This window comes from Rutilus rutilus, assembly GCF_951802725.1.
Source record: "Rutilus rutilus genome assembly, chromosome: 1".
Taxonomy (NCBI): Eukaryota; Metazoa; Chordata; class Actinopteri; order Cypriniformes; family Leuciscidae; genus Rutilus; species Rutilus rutilus.
Window position 1 is genome coordinate 78,123,125 of NC_140209.1, and position 10,746 is coordinate 78,133,870.

The window sequence follows — 10,746 nt, forward strand, 5'->3', positions numbered from 1 at the left end:
TTGGGCATGCACTCCCCTCAGCATGGCAGAGTGGGTATTTCGTTCCCCAAAGCGTCAATGACGTAGTGTCGAGTTCCCTTCGAAAGGGAACGTCTCAGGTTACGAATGTAACCTATGTTCCTTGAGAACAGGGAACGAGACACTACGTCTCCCTGCCATGCCTCGGGGCCTGCCTGCAACAGTCCCTTCAGACGATAGGATGTTGTCATGTGTGCAAGGCTCCCTTTTATACATCCAGGTCGAGCGCTAATCAATCAAGCTAATGATTCACGGGCTGTCGCCGGTACACATGATTGCCGTGAGTTGATATTTGATTTCAGACACCTGTCACGCCTGAGGCGTTCCCCAAAGCCGATATGAAGTTCCCCAATGACGTAGTGTCTCGTTCCCTGTTCTCAGGGAACATAGGTTACATTCGTAACCTGAGACGTTTTACAGATACTAGACACATGACTTTCAAATGAAAGATTGGTATCAAAAAGCACACCCAGGTTCCTAACTGACGACGAAGACTTAACAGAGCAGCCATCAAGTGTTAGACAGTATTCTAAGTTATTACGTGAGGAAGTTTTTTGTCCAATAATTAGAATCTCTGTTTTTTTCAGAATTTAGAAGTAGGAAATTACAAGTCATCCAATTTTTTATATCAGCTATGCATTCTGTTAATTTAGTGAATTGGTAAGTTTCGTCTGGGCGTGAAGAAATATACAGCTGAGTATCGTGAGCATAACAGTGGAAGCTAATTCCATGTTTCCTAATGATATCTCCTAATGGTAGCATGTACAGAGTAAACAGCAGCGGTCCTAGTACTGAGCCTTGTGGTACCCCATACTAAACTTGTGTTCGATGAGACATCTCTTCATTTACTGCTACAAACTGATAACGGTCAGATAAGTATGATTTAAACCATGCTAGTGCAATTCCACTAATGCCAACATAGTTTTCTAGTCTATTTAAAAGAATGTTGTGGTCAGTGGTGTCAAACGCAGCACTAAGATCGAGTAACACCAATAGAGAGACACAACCACGATCGGATGATAAGAGCAAATCATTTGTGACTCTAATGAGAGCAGTCTCAGTACTATGGTACGGTCTAAATCCTGACTGGAAATCCTCACAGATATCATTTCTTTCTAAAAAGGAACACAGTTGTGAAGAGACTGCCTTTTCTAATATCTTTGACAGAAAAGGTAGATTCGAGATCGGCCTGTAATTGACTAATTCTGTAGGATCAAGTTGCGTTTTTTTAACAAGCGGTTTAATCATAGGCAGCTTAAAGGTTTTTGGTACGTATCCTAGAGACAAAGATGAATTAATGATATTAAGAAGAGGATCTAGGACCTCTGGAAGCATCTCTTTCAGTAGCTTAGTCGGTATAGGGTCTAACATACATGTTGTAGATTTAGATGATTTAACGAGTTTAGTAAATTCTTCCTCTCCTATAGCAACGAACAAATCAAATTTTTCCTCAGGGAGACTACAATGCACTGCCTGATGCGATACTGTAGTAGACGGTTGCATAGTTATAATTTTGTCCCTGACATTATCAATCTTATAAGTGAAGAAGTTCATAAAGTCATTACTGCTGTGCTGCTTGGAAACTTCTGTGTTTGAAGCTTTCTTTTTCGTTAGTTTAGCCACCGTTTCAAATAAATACCTAGGATTATGTTTATTTTCTTCTAATAGGGTTGAAAAATAAGCAGATGAATAAGCATGAAATGCGAAATACCTCTAGTTTAGTTTTCTTCCAGTTGCGCTCCATTTTTCTGGCTGCTCTCTTAAGGGCCTGAGTGTGCTCGTTGTACCACGGCGTTGGATTATTTTCTTTAATCTTCTTTAAACGCAACGGAGCAACTGTGTCTAAAGTGCTGGAAAAGAGAGAGTTAAAAGTTTCTGTTGCAATATCTAGTTCTTCTAAGCTATCCGGGATGCTAAGATGATGAAACTGATTAGGAAGATTATTAATAAAGCAATCTTTAGTGGCAGAAGTGATAGGTCTAACATATTTGAAACACGGAGTCGGCTTTGCAGCCTTGGCTAAATGTAATTTACACAAGACTAGATAATGATCTGAGATGTCATCGCTCTGCTGCAGAATTTCAACGGCATCAACATCTATTCCATGTGATAATATTAGATCTAGAGCAGGGCTCGGCAACCTAAGGCACGCGTGCCAACACTGGCACTGAAGGGTTACCGTATTTTCCGCACTATAAGGCGCACCGGATTATAAGGCGCACCTTCAATGAATGGCCTATTTTAGAACTGTTTTCATATATAGGGCGCACCGGATTATAAGGCGCATAGAATAGAAGATACTGCAGTCAAACGTTTGACTGGGTTTGCGTTATGTAGTGGTCACCAACCTTTTCAAGCCTAAGATCACATCCAAAGTCCAAATGTAAACCAAGATACCTTGTTTATACTCGACGCGTCCGCATGAGCGCGAAGTTAATAAAAAAATTATATCCGTCTGCTCTGGCAGATTCGGCTTAACAGCGCGCGCGCCTCTGAATCTGAAGATGCATGACTTTGAGCCGAATCTGCCCGAGCAGACGGATATTAGTAGTACATCTCATCACACCGGCACCCAGTTTGCGCGTCTAAATCAGTTATATGGTCTGGTGTTCAGTCTAAAACAAAACAGTTGCGTCAAGTATAAATGCCTCGTCTGTTTGGGGAGTTGCGCGCGCAGTCAGCGGAGGCTCGCGCTCCGGTGTCAGGCGAAAGTATAAACAAGGTTTAAGTCAGCGGTTGTTTAACAGACGTTAACATAAGGCGCCAGATCCATATATAAGGCGCTCCGGATTATAAGGCGCACTGTCGTTTTTTGAAAAAAATAAAGGCTTTTAAGTGCGCCTTATAGTGCGGAAAATACGGTAATCGCTGGCACACAAGCAAATGCGAGAGAAGTGTATGTATTCATTAAGATAAAGTAGTCTACCACCACACAGATCTACATTTTGATGTAATAATTCCTCATAGTAAAAAAAGCTTATTTTATTAAGTTAGGAGTAGATGCACCGATTGATCTGCTGGTGACCGGAATTGGCCGATTTTCACGTGATCTGCCATGACCGGCAATCTGACATGCCGATTTTATGCCGGTCAAATGCACTCAGTCTCGGGTTCCCCATGATTAACATCGCGCAATATCAGCATCACACGTGCACACGGACGGAACGCACATGTAGGCATTAGTGATGGCCAGATCGAGGCCTCGTGAAGCAATGAAACAGTTGAACCAAATGTGCCATATTGTGTCGAGGCTTCGAATCAATCCGACACCCGTCTCAGCGGTGACACCTAGTGGTCACTTGCAGGTGTTGATCTGAAACAACCTTGACGAGCCATTAAAAAAAATGTGTTGTTTTTTTATTATTATAATTTTCTAATATGTGAAGCTTGTAACCTATAGGCTACTCACTGTGCATAGTGTTATTTTGGTCATGAAAAATGAATATTAATAAAAGAAATCAAGCCACAATGTCTCACTTTTTTAGAGATTTGTATTCAAAAATATTAATTTCTCTGCTGTGGAAGGACTTAGCCTACTTCTTTTTTTACAGATAATTTCTCCAGCCTTTGAAAAAATCCTCTCACAAGGGACACTTGTTGCTGGCATACAAAGATATTTTTTAGCAAGGACATACAAATGAGGAAAGATTACTGCTCTCTCTTTCCAGTAAGTTAGTGGATCATGTGTTCTGGGCAAATACGCATCGTTGAGGTATTGTTTCTACTGGTGTTGATGGTGATGGTGATGATGATGATGATGGGTCTGATGTTGACATTTCTGGCTCTGAATAAAAATGAAAACAGCAATTAGTAACAAATCCTAAACTGACGGCATATATGAAGTATATATTACATGATTCAGATTACATAACATAACACAGACTGAAACTGCTCACCAGGATTTGTGTGCATTTTATCTATCTATCCAAATCTATCTATCTATCTATATGAATCTACCTATGTATGTATCTATAATCTATCTATATATGTATAATCTATCTATATATGTATAATCTATCTATATATGTATAATCTATCTATAATCTATGTATTTATATATGTAGGCCTATCTGTAATCTATCTATATATGTATCTATCTATTAATCTAGCTGTCTATATATATTTATATCTATGTATCTATTAATGTGTCACTATATGTATACTCTGTCTGTCTCTAGCCTATCAGTTAATGTGTTGTGTAAATTTAAATGAAAGCCTAAATTGCCTATAACTAATCAAATCACACTATGTCACTATATCACCAAAAATCCGTTATCTCAAAAACCCACGAGGTCAAAATGCGTTGATTTCACTTTTATACAGATGTGCGATTGTGTGGTCTGTTCCCGACCGTGTCAATAAAACACTGATTCGGCGGACCACACCTGATGAAACACTTAGTGAAACACTTCGAGGCTTCGTTTGGTCATAGTCACGTGACATGGGTGTTTCGAATCACGCTTCGGATCAGTGTTTCGACCATAGACTGTAAAAAAATATGGACGTAGTGTCTAGGGTTGGGAATCGTAAGAAATTTTCCGGTTCCGGTTCCGATTCCGGTTCCACCAAACGATTCCGGTTCCGGTTCCCATTCATTAAAAAATATTAAAACAACTAATAAAAAAATAGTAGAAAGGGAAAAATCCCAAATGAGTTTAACACACTGGTAATGTCAACAAATTCAACATATTAGTTTTGCAATTTTTGCAAAAATTATTATTTTTTTTTTTTTTTAAGGAAAATAAAAATTTCTGCATTCTCTAGAATAATTTGGGACCTCTCCTAGCTTATTGTATCTCCAGCAGTGGAGAATACCCTCTCAGAAGGGGTAGAATATGCTTGAACACCCATGTAATATGTGTGTAGAACAAATTATTTTTAAAATCGTTTTGAATGATTCATAAAGACTTTACTTGTTTCATTACTGGATTAATCAGCGCTCTAGCAGTTAATAAACACAACTGCATGCGTCCTGCGGAAGAACATTGTTGCCGGAGCTACTTCTCTCTATTTATGTCTATGACGAGTCACGCAGGTACTGGGCTACTCCGCAACGGCTGCGATCCAGGATAAGACAAAACCACGGTTTGAAAAAAAGGCATTCATGATGCGCTCATTGTATACATTTTGTACATTTTGAACACAAAAAAGTTACGGACTTTATGAATGTTTTGAAGCATCAGATGTAATCGATACACTCGTTATTTGAAGGCAGCAACTTTCAAAAGGTGATTTACTCTATTTTGGTGGTCGTAGACCTCCCGTGTTTACTCTAATTATAAACTTTTATCTCAGTACATCTGTGATCATTTGAATATTTGTAACAGAAATACTGTGTGATTGTAAAGCTGTTTCATATTGACAACTGCTCTCTCTGGGTTAACGACAGCGCAAACAGATTTTAATGTTCAGTTCAGGGGTGAGGTTTTTGTAATTTAGGAATAAGATCGCGTGGGTGTTTGAATCGAGATCTTTTAAAGATTAATCGTGCAGCTCTACTGTCTTTACTACTCTCTATCTCTCTCCGTTGATATCTGACGCAAAACGTATTTGATGAGCGCGAGGGCTTTATTCATTACTATTTTAATATGAGGTGAGACGTCGCTATTAAATAATTAGCTCCCAGCACTTCACCCAAACAGCGCACCAGAACCGTTTTCGGAACCGAAACTTAGGAATTTCGCACGGTTCCGGTATTTTTTCAAAAACACTACCGGTTCTGGATAAGAACCGGTTCTCGGTTTCCAACCCTAGTAGTGTCCGTGACGTCACCCGTAGGTTTCTGAAGAGCATTTTTGAAGCCTAAAGTGGGCGGAGTCGGCCATCGCCATCTTGGCCTCGCGTCACCTTGCGTCACTCTCGGATAACAGAAAATGGGCAAAGAGGCGGGGCGTGAGTGGAGCTGAGGAGCCTGGCTATCTGAAACCACGCTCACCGCTCTACGTGCTTGAGTTAGCTCAGGCTTGGGAGGTAATGCTGTATGCTACTGAAAGTACCAAGTCTGCGACTGCACAGGTCCTCGCGCTAAAGTGACAGTTGATGATGAAAAGCCAATTAAAAGTTCCTGTTTTTGCCCTTCGAAATATTCTAAAAGTTAAAAGACATGGCTATAAGTGAGACTGTGTATCGTGATTCTGTACTATTCTGCTAGTTGAAAATGTATTATGCAGTAACTATTCTGAGAGTGTGTGTGACTAGTGATTTATGTGCATAACAGTTACATGTCAGTCACTCTTTTTTTATAGTCTATGGTCCGTCAGCGCGGCATCGCTCGTCAAGTTCGTAGAGAGCTTATTATTGAGTCCATTTTAAATTCTGATTTTGTCCGCCTCTCAAATGGGTTAAACCATAGATAATTACCTATGAAGATCAAGTAAATGCGATAGAAATCCGCGCTCATTCAAGGATGTATTGCATGGACGGAGAAAGCGCCGACACCTGCAGGATTTCATCTGACGGAACATAACATTAAGCATAATCTGTTCCGTGAGAGCAGAACGAACGAGCCTTTATATAAGTTAGACCTTTTTTAAATCTGAAAACTCCAAAAAGCAACGAAATTGTCAGACATCCATTAGTGCATGTTCACAGAGGAAAACAACTGAAATACAGCGCTGGTTCTTCTCTCGAACAATACTCGACGACGGAATCCAAAGCCGTGGGCCAAGTAATGTGTGTATTAAATTGTATGAAATAATCCCGAAAAAAGCACAAACACTGCAGAGATTGCAAGTTCAGCAGCTAAAATTTGCTGAGGTGAAGTGACGCGGCTAACAGCAGACAAACGGCTAGCATTGACATCAGCGGCAATCCGCCTGTCACTCAAAAGTGGACACACCCTTAATTATGCAGAAATTTAAATATTAATCAACTAAACGGATGAGTTATAAAAAAATTCACCCCCCTCACAGTTGTCATGAAGGGCAAAATGAGCTGTATAGACCAAAAAACATACTGACACCAGGCTGTAAACAAGTTTTTTTCTGCTGTAAAATTTGGCATTTTAACATGGGGAGATACAGATTTGACTCACGTTTAGTAGTACATGTTTATATAAAAGGCACATATTCTGTTGCAAATACTCAACGGGCGATGTCAACTTTAATGATTGGATTTATGTATCATGTTGCAAATGTGAATAAAGCATTTTAACTTGCTGGGGGAAAACAACTGTTGGGACTACGCAACGCGAATGTTCTTGCTGCGCCTGCGCCTGCGCAGTGGCGTTCTTTTCCAACCGACACCGACCTAGCCAGCCGTCAGAAATATGTCTGTCTGCCTCAGGTGAGTGAAGATAATTAAACGTGTAAAATAATAAAAATTTCTCCACCTAGCATGAGAAAGAGTTGTGTTAAATGTCCAGGAAACATAATTTATTTGTTTTTGACCATTTTTATGCCGCTTTCATGTTCCGTAGCCGAATAAATTATATTTTGTGTGTTACGTTAGCGTCTTTTGGCAAGCGAGCTCTCATGCTTTGCAAAGCTGTTTAGGTATTTATTTATTGGGTATGACTGTTAATAATTGATTTTAAAAAGACTTAAATGTTAATATACATGGCACCTTAAGTTTGAACTCCTAACAGTCATTTTACCAAAAACTATGCAGTGGTTAAAAGGACAGTTGTGGCGATGAGTGTTGTTTGGTTTAAAAAGCTCGCCACTTTATAACTTGATAACGCGATACACTTACTTAACGTTTACATTTTCTCATTATTAAATTATGACTCTTGTATGAGCACGGCATTATAATATGGTGTTATTATATCTTTTATCTAGGTAATGGAAGACGGGGGTCAAATCACTTTTACTCTAAAAATTTTACACAGAGTGTCTTCATAGACGGGAAGGAAACATGGAGAAAACTATTCACAGTTGGAAGTGTCCCATTCGGTGAAAATGAAGGACATGTAAGGATGTTTTTACATTATTAATTTCTGAATGTGAAATTACTTGGCAGTGCGTAGACAAACTGCAAAAGCATACTTGAACTTTTTATTTGTCCATTTCTCATGTCAGGAGCATTTTTTTTTTGATGGGCCATCACACAGTGGATTTATAGAAATGAGACTAGGGAACATCAGACGGAAACTTCAACAGATCTACAATTTGAAACAACGTCTTTCTACAGACCAACCTTCTCTGCCGATTACTGATGAAACAGTGCCCACTGAGTGGTTGACCTTGATAAAGAGGATGCGACCCTCACCAGAGAACTCGTCGTCAATAAAGACTGCAATCGACCAAACCTTCAGTTACCGAAGAAGATGGATAATGATGAAATCACCAACTGTTGGTCAAATCATCAAGGAATATCCCAGATTTCTGGACATGCCAGCCTTGGTAATGCATGTTAAACTAAGCTGCAGAGAACTTTACACAAAGATTGTGTATCATAATTTGTTAATATTAATAATTTCTTTTGTTTCTGTTTTATGCACTGCAGGTGGACATTGGATTTTCCAAGATGACTGATGGGAAAGAGGACATGTTTATCAAGAAATGGGAGGGGACGATTATCCCAAAACTCAAGGAAATAGCATCCTTTGAGAACAAAACGGACATCAGACACTTATTGGAGAAAGCTGACAATCAGCAGGATGGTACGATTTTCTTCTTTTATTTCTGTGGCATGTGCACTCATTTCTAAATTGGGTTTATGTGAAAATGACGTACGTTTTATCATTCAATGATTTAAAGGTAATCATTTCAAATAGAATTTTGTTTTTAATCTCTTGCATGTGACCTGCATCTTTACTCCCTCAAGATGAGCTGTGTTACACTATGTTAAGGATCCTCATTCATCTTCTTCCACTCTCGGCATCTGGGAGAAGCGTCGCCGGCAGTAAATGCGGTGTCAAATCTGCTCTCTCATACTTGTTGGAATATGCATTGTAAGCTTTTTATAAAGTTAAAATGTCACATGCAACAACATTTTCTGATGCTTTTCATTGTTTCATTTCTATAGGCTGGTACCATTGTGACGTCTTTGCTTCGAGAAGGCATGAACAGGTCTCTAAAGTCAACACAGCCTCAGCTGGTTTCCATCGGCTCTCCAGGACATGAAGCCCAGTATGTAATTGTGGCAAAGAATGACTCTTTAGCTTTTCCACAAACTTTAAACAGTTTGTTTAAAGTGTTTGATGAATGTTTTATATGATTAATGTTTTGAAATGCTTATTTTTTTTTTATTAACAGTATTTTTTACAGTATGAATTCCATGTTAAAACCAGGAAAAAAATGCAAAATAAACACAGTATGTGAACCGTATTCGATGCTTCAGTGTGATTTCATGATAACTGTACATATTGTATTCTGATCTAGCTTTTTCAATATTATTTTATAATAAAATAAATCTATAACACACAGTTGTGTTAGATGTATACAAAAAGGACACATTAATGTGTTAACTAAAGTAACACATTTGTCTGTGTGTTTTCACAACACATATTCTGTGTTGTATTTTAACACAACATGTGTTGTCCCTGAGCACACTCAGAACATGTGTTGAAAACGACACACGTTGTGTTGTTTTCAACACATTTGTTTTAAGAGAGCAGTGAAGCGGGTGTTTCGCTGCCGAGTCTATTTTGTCTGCGCTGCTCACGCTCAATTAAACTGAATTCACACTTTTGATGGACAAAATAAATATGATTTCAAACAAAAGTGGCAAAAATGCATGTCTAGTGTGTTTTAAAAATAACTGGATTAGAAAATGAAGACTCAAAAATATTTATATAAAATTTACCCATTTAAACTTGTTTTTATTATTTAGTTTGGGTAAAAGTATATGGTATTTTATAAAAAAATATATATTTAGAAAATAACTATTTGTGTGTGCTGTAAAGTGGTTAGAAAAAATGAAATCGGAATCGGTTAAAGTCGGTATCAGCAGGACAAACTCAAAATTGTAATTGGTGCATCTTTGGTTAGGAGTTATAAATACTATTAAATTGTCTATCTAAATCTAAAACAAATTTCAAGAGAAATATTAAATTTTCTGTACTATTTCTTATGAAAATGTAAAATGTTTGTGTATTTATATGAGTGTGTATATATATATATATATGCTATGTGTGTTTTGTGGCACAGTGATGAACTTGGAAACTTAAAAATGGCACTTTATGACAAAAAGGTTGCCGACCCCTGATCTAGAGTATGATTACGACGATGAGTAGGTCCTGACACGTGTTGTCTAACTCCAATTGAGTTTACAATGTCTTTAAATGCCATACCAATGCATCTTTTTCATTATCGATGTGTATATTAAAATCACCAACAATTAGTACTTTATCTGCAGCCAATACTAACTCTGATAGAAAGTCCGCAAATTCTTTGATAAAGTCTGTATGGTGCCCTGGTGGCCTGTATACAGTAGCCAGCACAAATCTCAAACGTGATTTATCATTTTTACTATATATTTTTACATTAAGCACTAACACTTCAAAAGAATTATATTTAAAACTTGATTTCTTAGTGGTTTTGAAAATATTACTATAAATTACAGCAACACCACCCCCTTTGCGTTTCAGACGGGGTTCATGTTTATAACAGTAATCTTGCGGGGTGGACTCATTTAAAGTAATGTAATCGTTTGGTTTTAGCCAGGTTTCTGTCAAACACAGCACATCTAGGTTATTATCTGAAATCATATCATTAACAATGAGTGCTTTTGAAGTAAGCGATCGAATATTCAGCAACCCAAGCTTTATCATTTGCTCATCTGTAT